Source organism: Trematomus bernacchii, unplaced genomic scaffold (genome assembly GCF_902827165.1).
Source record: "Trematomus bernacchii unplaced genomic scaffold, fTreBer1.1, whole genome shotgun sequence".
NCBI classification, from domain to species: domain Eukaryota; kingdom Metazoa; phylum Chordata; class Actinopteri; order Perciformes; family Nototheniidae; genus Trematomus; species Trematomus bernacchii.
Genome location: NW_022987910.1, coordinates 7,169,024 through 7,179,863, shown reverse-complemented (window position 1 = coordinate 7,179,863; position 10,840 = coordinate 7,169,024). Strand labels below are relative to the sequence as shown.

General features: G+C 48.9%; 1 long non-coding RNA gene across 1 annotated transcript; it reads right to left on the bottom strand.

The window, feature by feature from the left end:
- Positions 1 to 1,507: 1,507 nt before the first annotated feature.
- LOC117470515 lies at positions 1,508 to 4,413 on the bottom strand. Its single transcript, XR_004554698.1, has 3 exons — positions 4,365 to 4,413; positions 3,703 to 3,796; positions 1,508 to 1,540 (listed from the first exon to the last, which is right to left on the bottom strand). It is a non-coding gene; the product is annotated as an uncharacterized LOC117470515 (long non-coding RNA).
- Positions 4,414 to 10,840: the final 6,427 nt, after the last annotated feature.

Genomic DNA, 10,840 nt, shown 5'->3' with positions numbered 1-10,840 from the left:
TTGTAGAAATGCGTGTGTGCACCACGACAAAGGAGCCTCATTCACTTTACATTGGGGTTGTTTGCGTGGTGCAGACACGTAAATGTAGCAAAGTTCGTGACTCCACCACGCAATGCGGTGTTAAGGAGTCGTGGTGTAGTCACGCATTCTGGTGAGACCAGGTTGTGTCTGAACAATTTTTTAAGCGATTTGTAATCTATTCTTGTCGACTTGCCTAAATACAAAGATAACTCCACTCTCCTACCACTGCTTACCTCTAATGAGTCTTGGTAGAACTAGTGTCCGAGTCATGGGGTCCAGAACTGACTGAAGACATGTGGAACAGAGTACATGCATGGTTCGATGTACAGGAAACTGGAACTTTGAACAGGTGTTTTCATCTTTTCTGTCTGAAGATTCACAAGTTCTTGATCAGAGGCCTGTACTACGAAGCTGGATTTTCGCTTAGCCGGCTGACTTCAGGGAAAACTCGGGCTTTCCGGTCCTACAACGCTGGTTCTCTTTTTAGCGGGCTAGATCTCCATGGTAACTTATGCTGAGCGGCTAACCTCCTCGGGAGGAGGTTAGGTTGCAGGCTAAGAGATCAACTCAGTGAAAGCACCGCCTGCTGACCAATCAGAGCTCCGTGTGCGGAGTTTAAAGCTATCAAGTCATATTACAGGATAGAGGATACAGAAAAACTGCCGTTGCAGGAAAGACGGCCGGCAAAAATCAACTGACTGTGTGAACGTGAAAATTAATAGAATATCCCCTCCCATCTTCAGAGCAATCTGACTATTATAACATTAGCGTTAAGAAAGCTTACTTAAATATCTGCCACAACATAAGTAACCGGATCAGAGTAACATTAAGTACAGTCCGCGGCACTGTGAGTGCAGACGTCGATGTGTCCCATTATCATTCATATCATATCACATCATAATGTATCATATATTTCCTTATTTGAGTCAGCTTCTTGAGCCGTATCTGGCCGTGCAACACTCACAGTGTCACATACTGTATGCAGAAGTATTATTTTAAGCAACACATTAAGTTGACGAAACACTCGAGTCAAATGTAATTAAAGTCAGATCCACTCGTGTAACGGGGCAGTGATATCATAAACCTGTTAATGTACGCATTCAAACGCTTTTTCTTTTACCAGCTGTATTCACCTTGCAGGTGCAGCTATGTGGCTTTTATCCTGGATAAAGTGTTTAAGTCATGGATGTTTAAAGTTTAACTTCTTCATATTTGACTAATATTAAAGTTCACTTTTCATTCAGGAAGTATGACGCTGCGCTGTCAGTGCGCTTGTCCATGTTTGTGATTGGTCGAATGCTCCAAATACCACCCCTTTCATGTGAACGCGCACCGAACTAGATAGGACACGGCTGGCTTGAGCGATCCACTTGATAACCAGCGTCGTAGTACAGTTTAGCCAGAGCTAAAGAGCTGTTTTGGATTGGGCCAACCGGCTAACTCAAACATATCCAGGTTAGGAAAATCCGGCTTCGTAGTACAGGCCTCAGGTGTTTGATGTGGGCTGGCATGATCCTTTCTGCAGCGATGAATAAAGAAAACAAAGAAAACTTTTTTAATAATAGTAATGATGGTAACAACAATTATATTAGTATAACTATTTATATAGCACTTACACAATTGCAAAATGATTCTCCCAACAAAAATAAAGAACAAAACAATACCAACATAAAAAAACAAATGATTATAGGCAGTGGCGGCCGGTCCATAGGGGCGCTAGGGGCGCCGCCCCACCTCTTCCCATATTGAAAAAATAAATAAATAATAATAATTAAAATTAAAATTAAAAAAAAAAAAAATGTTTAAAAAAATATATATGTTTTTATTTTTATTTTTAATGAACAAGGTAAATATTATATAATTGGTATCAGTAAAATGTATAATCTACAATAAAATCTCGTTTAAAATTGTGTTACGATGTCTAAAGTTACTGATAAGTCACATGTTTCCTGCCTGGACTTGCCCATGCACCTTCTCTCGTCTGGGCGCTAAGAGAGGAGCCTTCAACCAGTGCAGCAGCAGCCACCAGCAGCTGACTGTTGCTATCTGTAACGTGTAAACTATGCCGCGAAAATATAATTTCAGCCAATCAGCGTCGTCAAAGATGACGGTCACCGGGCGCCAATGTCAGCGCCCAGTGCAGTCTGTGAGTAGTTTGGACAGTGACTCGTATCCGGTTGACGCAGTAGTTGATGAGGATGGCTTCGTGTGCAGGTGGAGTCTCCGGACCTCGGTCCCCGGCTAATTCTGTTCAAGAGCTAATCTCCAATCCTTTCGAAAGGAGAAGTTTGGCAGATAAATTGTTGCTTAAAGACCTTGCACCGGACCAACCCGATTTGAATATATCGCAGCAATCTCGTGAAAAAGACAACATTTATACACGAGGCTTAGTAGCTGGTACACAAGAAAGGCTTGGCTAGCTGGATGCAAACAGGTAAATGCTGTCTTTTGTTTCCCATGCTTGGATATCACTTTATATGTAGAGAGGAGGTTTCCCATGGTTGTTAGAAGTTTATTAATAAGTGGGCATTTATCACAGAAGTGATTGTTCTGTCTCCACGTTTGTTGCATTGTCTGTGATGTATTTTCCAACGGTTATAGCTCCTGTTCTGTCCCAGCAACACTACACGGTTTGCAGCTCCACCACATTTTTGGTTTATCTTCGGTGTCGCTTAAAATCTGCTTCCCATCGGACTAAAACCTCCACGTAATCTGAAGACAGATACTTGAAGTTATTTAAACCTTTTGCAAACTTTATGTTCTTTCTTGCTCTAGCCTTGCCAGTTACATTGTACATAACACATATATTATCATTATGCTAACTGGTTGTTCGTGTTAGACGATGTAGCTTTTTCATTTCTGAGTTATTGCTATATGTAAATAAGCCTGTTTGTAAATAATCCTCAGAGAAACAAAGACAAAACACAATTTATGACATTTTGTGCTGTGGTTATTTTTTTTAAATTGCATTTATTCACAGTTCAGTTTGAAATGCTGTAGTGACTTGTATTGAACCACTTAAATATTTATAATTAATGCTACTGAAAAGATGCTATTAATTTTATATCTCACATGCAGTTCACTGTAAAGCTACTTGGTGAAGGTGTTGGTTCATAAAACATGAACAGTTTTAAGAAAGAAAAAAACAGACCAGTTCTGAGAACACAAATTCCTGGTAAAGTAGTAGATGTTCAGGTTGATAAATAATATTTTCCACACTGAAGATTATGGAGGTATTGATCAGTCTTCTCATATTTTTAAGCCTCGATTTCTCCTTTCCCCCACCCTCTAACATCACCAGAAGTCATCATTTAAGGGGTCATTTCTCGAAAAAATTTGCGGGGGGAAACCCCCCGGACCCCCCGGACAGGTCACTTACGGTACGTCAAGAGCCCCACAAAAAAAAAAGACCACCGGCCGCCACTGATTATAGGAATGTTAAGAGACAAAGAAATTATAAACATTCTGAGAGGCCGACTACAAAAGGTAGACTCAATGGCTCTTGATGACATCAATGCGCAGTCCCAATGCTGTTGTATAAAAATAAATAGATTTCTTCTATTTTGTGTTGGATGATTTGTTTTATTGATTGCTGATGGATGTATATATATAGGGTTTATTGAACAGCACTAACGCATTAAGTTGCTAAATTAACGTACACTGAACTGTAAAACAACTTACCACTATTTAGGAAAGGCTCTGAGCAGGAGGGTTGACTAGTAGGACAGCAAAGAGGTGGAGGAGGTCTATGTACAAACATTGGTAGATGTTACACCTGAAAGAAATATAAGGAAATAAAAGAAGACAGGAGTACAAACATCCTCTTAAAGGTGGGGTAGGTAAGTTTGAGAAACCGGCTCGAGATACACTTTTTGTTATATTCCATTGAATGCTCTTAACATCCCGATAGCAATGAATATCTTAAGTGCTTTGACAAAAAATCCATAAAAAAATGTCATCTGTGGAAGCCGTAGTACTGTAAAAAGCACGACCAATCATTTTAGCCGGCCCGGCTAAAGTAACTGGATGGCCTACCTGCCTGTCAGCCTTCCATCTGTGCACAAACTTAACTCGTGCCCTCATTGGTCATGTGCGCGTTCGTGTGTGTTGGAGGAGGGGCTCTGCAGTGGCAGATTTTTTCCGGTTGTGTATTTTCTAATTCTAGCGCACTCGAGCTGGTTTCTCCAAAATTACCTACCCCACCTTTAAGTAAAAGACCAAATCATGTCAAGCTTTAACCTGAGCCTGTTTTTTCAGTCTTTACAATGCACTGTTGGAAAATACCTTCCAAAGGCTAAATTCAAACTCAATACCATAAATAACTGGGTACCAAAGTGCTTTACCTGATAGAACACGTTCCACATGGAGCAGCAACCATCCGGCTCGGCCTTTCTCCTCCCTCTCCACTGTTTCCATTAGATCTCTACTGTCCAATCAAACTGAAATTCCCCAAAAAATCATATTAAAAAAGTTAAAAACAATAACTTGCTTTTGGCATTGAAATGGATTAGAATCTCACCTTTTTCCTGGATGTTAGGAAGGCCAGGAAGTTATTCCCTTCAAGTCCGCAACCAGTCATAGGAGTTCAAATGCAAAGCCTGAACGATGACAAGAGCGGGAGACTTACATTTTACAATTACATTTTTCATTAATACCAGAGCAGTGTGTACATAGGCCCTGTACGACATGCAGAGAACAGATCAAATCCCCCGACAGAATCACACACTTTGGTGATATCCTCTTCTGATAATGTTTCATTTTTTAGCAGCAAAGTAACATTACTCAAAGTATATGTCAGACCCAACTCATTTACAGTATGTTTTGCATCTCCTCAACAATGGTCTGTATCATTGAGTAGAAAAAAACTGTCCCTACAATGTCAGATAGATGAACACACATTTGTAAGAAAAGTTTACAATGAAGCACAAAAGCCCTCTTTGTATTAAGCGAGCTGCCACACAAAGTACAGCTTAACATGCTAACCTTTGGTAGAGAGCTACAGTTAGCTAACTTCATGTTCAACACAAAACCTCTAATGGCATTACATTGACGATTTTAAACAAAACGTAACTCTCTCAACTTGTAAGATAACGTTAAGTTAACTTACCCTTAAATAACTACATCACGTTTTTCAGGGGAAACAAAAACTGCATAAAACGTTAGCTGCTAACTGTTGTTAGCTAAGACAGCTAGCCTCCTAGCAAACGTAAGGTTACGTTAACATTAACGTAACGTTGTAAGAAAGCAAAACGAACCTTCGAGAAAGCTTTTACTCTCAGACTTGGTGAAATTGTGTAGTGTTGCTTACCTCCAGAAGGACTTTTAGCGCGTTTCCCAGTAGACAGAGCTGTCAGAGCGGTGCCTCTCAGAAGAGCAGCCGCTGGGCGGAGTCACAGAAACGCTCAACTGATCTTCACTCCTCAACCGTTGTGCCGTTAGTGCTGTTAGTGCCAGTCAAAACATACCGCTGTGGTGATTGACATTATCCACCCACAGATCTACTGTACTGTATTGTTCCGCACGGACATTTGAGTGAGGCGGACTCAGTGTTTCCGCCGGTATTCTTCTCCTCGTGCATGTTGTTGTTGACATGAAGTTCAGATGCAAAATAAAGGTCTAGCTTGTTCATTCGATACACCGCCTCCGACTCCCGTCTCTCGGCACCACATTGGTGACCCCGACGTTAGTCTCGTTGAAGATTCCGAGACTGTTCAGAACATGGGAAATAACGCCGTTTTTTTCAAACTGCCGGAGTTTTGGGAGACAGCTGCAGCTGCATGGTTCGCTCAGGCGGAGGCTCAATTCGCCCTCCGCGGAGTTGCTGATGACGCAGCGCGCTATTTTCACGTCGTTTCGGCGCTGGGGAGCTCCACTGCGACCCGGACGGTGGGTTTTATCACATCTCCCCCTGCCCTGGATAAATATGCAGCGTTCAAGGCTTTCCTGCTGAAGACGTTCGAGCTGTCACGGTCGGAGCGGGCCCGACGCCTGCTCGCTATTCGTGGCCTGGGGGACAACAGGCCTTCAGACCATATGGAGATGATGCTCAGCCTGCTGGGTACGGAGGAGCCTAATTTTTTGTTTATCGAACTGTTTCTTCGGCACATGCCGCCGCATGTGCAGACAGCACTCGCTAATACGGCTATTACCGAGCCCCGCGCTTTGGCCGAGGAGGCTGACCGGTTCTTCCTGGCAACCCAGCGTTTTACCCCTGAGGTGCTGGCCCCGACACACAGCGGCGCCTTCCCGGGTACAGGCATGCCACCTAGCAGGAGCTCCAGGGCCGACGTCAGCGACTCCAGCCCTGGCCTGTGCTATTACCATGCACGCTACGGGGCGAAAGCGAAGATGTGCCGTCCCCCCTGCACCTACAAGGTAACGGGAAACGCCAAGGCCTGCGCTCGGTAGTGGCCGCGAGCGTGGGCACGTCCAACCGGCTCCTGTTCATCAGGGACACCCTCTCTGGTTGCAGACTCCTTTGTGACACAGGAGCCCAGCGGAGCGTCCTGCCGGCTACCGTGGAGGACGCCGCCGGTGGGGGTCACGGCCCACCTTTGACATCCGCTAACGACACCCCTATTCGCACCTATGGCACAAAGACAGTGGACCTGTGCTTCGAGGGTCAGCGGTTTAGGTGGGATTTCGTCACGGCTGACATCTCCTTCCTGTGCGCTCACGGGCTGCTGGTGGACGTCAAGAACAACCGCCTGGTGGACGCAATGACATTTGCCTCGTTCACATGTACCCGCGGCGAGGCGTCATTCAGCGGGCTCTCCAGCTCACTCTCACAGGGTGACAAGTTTCAGCACCTTCTCAGTGAGTTTCCCGACTTGACGCAGCCCACCTTTTCCGCTGCCACCGCCAAGCACGGGGTAGAGCACCACATTGACACTGTGGGCCCTCCAGTATACGCTAGGGCCTGGCGGCTCAACCCTGACATGCTGGCAGTCGCCAAGTCGGAGTTCGTCAACATGGAGCGTCTGGGCATCATCCGCCGCTCAGGCAGCCCTTGGGCTTCGCCGCTTCACATGGTCCCTAAAGCAGCCGGTGGCTGGCGACCGTGTGGCGACTACCGCCGCCTTAACGACGCCACTACGCCAGACCGCTACCCGGTCCCTCACATCCAGGATTTCTCTGCTCACCTGGCGGGCAAGCTGGTCTTCTCCAAGGTGGATCTGGTGCGGGGCTACCACCAGGTTCCGGTGCACCCCTCGGACGTCCCCAAAACTGCTGTGATTACGCCGTTCGGGCTTTTCGAGTTCCTGCGTATGCCTTTTGGACTTAAGAACGCTGCTCAGTCCTTTCAGCGGCTGATGGATTCGGCACTCAGAGACATGCCATTCATCTTCGTCTATTTAGACGACATCCTGGTCGCCAGCTCCTCCTCCGAAGAGCACCAGGCACATCTCCGGGTCCTTTTCGCAAGGCTCGACCAACACGGCCTGATTATCAACCCGGCGAAGTGTCAGTTCGGGTTGTCCTCCATCCAGTTCCTCGGGCACCTCATCAACAAGGGTGGGGTCGCCCCCCTTCCCGTCAAAAGTGGAGGCCGTGTCCGCCTTTCCACGACCGCCTACAGCTCGGGCGCTCCGGGAGTTCCTCGGGATGGTGACGTTTTATCACCGGTTTATCCGCCGGGCGGCCCACACGATGCGCCCGCTGTACGAGGCCCTCAAGGACAAGTCCCCCGGCCAGGCCATAGACTGGACGGCTGAGAGGGAGGTTGCTTTCGACGCCACCAAAGCCGCCCTGAGCGAAGCCGCGATGTTGGCTCACCCGTCGCACGGGGCCCCCATCGCTATCACCACCGACGCGTCTGACTACGCGGTGGGCGCGGTGCATGAACAATGGGTCGACGGCGCCTGGCAACCGCTCGCCTTTTTCAGCCGCCAGTTGACTCCCAGGGAGCGCAAGTACAGCGCTTTCGACAGGGAATTCCTTGGTCTCTATTTGGCGGTTCGTCACTTCCGTTTCCTGCTGGAAGGCCGGGAGTTTGCGGCGTTCGTGGATCACAAGCCGCTTACCTTCTGCATGTCCAAGGTGGCCGAGCCGTGGTCCGCCCGACAGCAACGCCAGCTTTCGTACATCTCCGAGTACACCACGGACATTCGACACATCGCTGGCAAGGCTAACGTGGTCGCGGACTGCCTCTCCAGAGCGGTTGTCGGAGCTGTGCAGCTGGGCCTCGATTACCTCCGCATGGGCGCTGACCAGGCCTCTGACCACGGGGTCCAAACCCTCAAGGCCTCGGTCACGGGATTACGCCTGGAGGAGGTCACGGTCGGTGACTCAGGCGCGAAGCTGTGGTGTGACGTCTCCACGGGCCAGCCTCGGCCGCTGGTCCCTGCGGAATGGCGCCGACCCGTTTTTGAGGCGGTTCACAATCTTTCCCACCCCGGTAGGAAGCCGTCCGTGAGGTTGTTGTCGCAGAAGTTCGTGTGGCAGGGGCTTAAGAAGGACGTGAGGTCCTGGGTCGACTCATGCGTGGCCTGTCAACGGGCCAAAGTCCACCGCCATACTAGGGCCCCTTTTGAACTTTTTGCGGTTCCTGAGAGGAGGTTTGACCATGTCAATGTCGACCTCGTAGGTCCGCTTCCCCCCTCTCACGGTTTCACATACCTGTTTACGATGGTGGACAGGACGACCCGCTGGCCCGAGGCCGTTCCCCTCACCTCGACGTCAGCTTCCGACGTCGCCCGCGCTTTCATCGGCACGTGGGTGGCGTGTTTCGGGACCCCGTCTGACCTCTCCTCTGACCGCGGTCCTCAGTTCACCTCGGAGCTGTGGAACGCTGTTGCTGTGGGTTTGGGGGTCAAGCTGCACCGCACCACCGCTTATCACCCCCAGGCTAACGGATTGTGTGAGCGGTTTCACCGGTCCATGAAGGCGTCGCTGCGTGCCGGCTTGACAGACGGCAACTGGGTGGATAAGCTCCCATGGGTTATGCTCGGCCTCAGGTGTGCCCCCAAAGAGGACCTGCAGTCCTCGTCGGCGGAGCTCGTTTACGGCCAGACGCTACGGGTCCCCGGGGAATTCATTCCCACCGCCACTGTGCCCTGGTCTGCGGCCGGGCAGCGCTCCTCCCTGCTGGAGGCCGCCGGGACATTCGCGCCCGTCCCAACGTCGCAGCACAGCAGCCCAGCTTTCTGGGTGTCCCCCGGATTACGGTCGGCGGATTTCGTTTTTATTCGCCACGACGCCCACCGCAGCCCCCTGCGCCCCCCGTACGACGGTCCGTTCAGGGTCATACGTCACGGGGACAAGAGCCTGGTGGTGGACGTTGGTGGCAGGCCTGAGACTGTGTCTGTTGATCGGGTTAAGCCTGCTCACGTGGACGTTTCCAGGCCGTTGGAGTTGGCTTTGCCCCCACGTCGGGGCCGCCCTCCCATGGCCCGCCCCCCGTCCCCTGTGGGGATGCCCTCGCCCTCGTTGGCGCCCCTGCCCCTGCCCACGCCTGCGGCCCCGCCCTCCTCGGCCCCGGTGGTCCGTACACGCCGGGGTCGGGTGGTACTTCCTCCCAGGCACGAGGATTTTGACTATGGGTGAATTCTGGGGGGGCTTGTGTGGTGATTGACATTATCCACCCACAGATCTACTGTACTGTATTGTTCCGCACGGACATTTGAGTGAGGCGGACTTAGTGTTTCCGCCGGTATTCTTCTCCTCGTGCATGTTGTTGTTGACATGAAGTTCAGATGCAAAATAAAGGTCTAGCTTGTTCATTCGATACACCGCCTCCGACTCCCGTCTCTCGGCACCACACCGCTTTGTTTCAACCACTGCCGTCTCGCCGTCCCCCCGTGTCCCGCCTTCTCTGTCTGTCTGTGTCTGTTTCAGTTTAGCCAGCAAGACTGCTGGTAGACCAGCATAAATACCAGCTTCACCAGCATCCAGCTTAACTACCAGCTAAAACCAGCATAGACCAGCATGACATCCATGCTGGTCTATGCTGGTTTAGCTGACCAGGCTGGTCTTGAACCAGCCAGAACAGCCTGGCCAGCTTATCCAGCCTGGTAAACCAACTAAACCAGCCTAACACCAGCCTAACACCAGCTAAAACCAGCCTAACACCAGCTAAAACCAGCTAAAACCAGCTAAAACCAGCTAAAACCAGCTAAAACCAGCAACCATCTTAAGCTGGTCTTGCTGGTTTTTTCAGCAGGGTTAAAGCGCTTCGAGTGGAAATAGCCTGAGGTTGATCTGCAGTAAAATAGACACCAGTGCCAGTGCAGCTCTCAGTATGTCCATAGTTCCACAGTTATTATAGATACTGTAGCCAAGTTTAACAATAGGGAGCATGTCAGGATTTTTGTTGATCTCATTGATAGCAAAAATCAATGCTTGAGAAAATTTGAATTTTCAAAAATTGAAGCTAGGGTGTTGTGAAAGATAGAACAAAATAATAAATGTGTGTTAAGTCTCAAAAACAGTACAATGAATATTCAACGTTGAAAATATGCCTAACAATACATACTTTTTACATTTCCATACTCCTGGAATTGTCTGAAATGTGTTAATTACGTAATCCTGCGCTGTGCGGAATGAAAAAATGCCTCCAATAACAAGGTCACCATCTTGGAACAGTTCAGGCGGTTGTGCTGAGTCTTGCAGTCGGTAAAACAGAGTCCCCCTTCCCCATTAGCAGAACCAAAAGGAGCGGCCTCAGTAAGGACATGGCTGTGCTCTTCAGGTCACGCCAATCTGCTTGCGAGCTCATGACACCCCTTTATAGACTATCAATAACAAGAAGGGCATTTTCCTGCTTGAAAATAAGTCTCAGGAGAAGAGATAGTTTAGTCAAATGTTTTATGCGAGACAA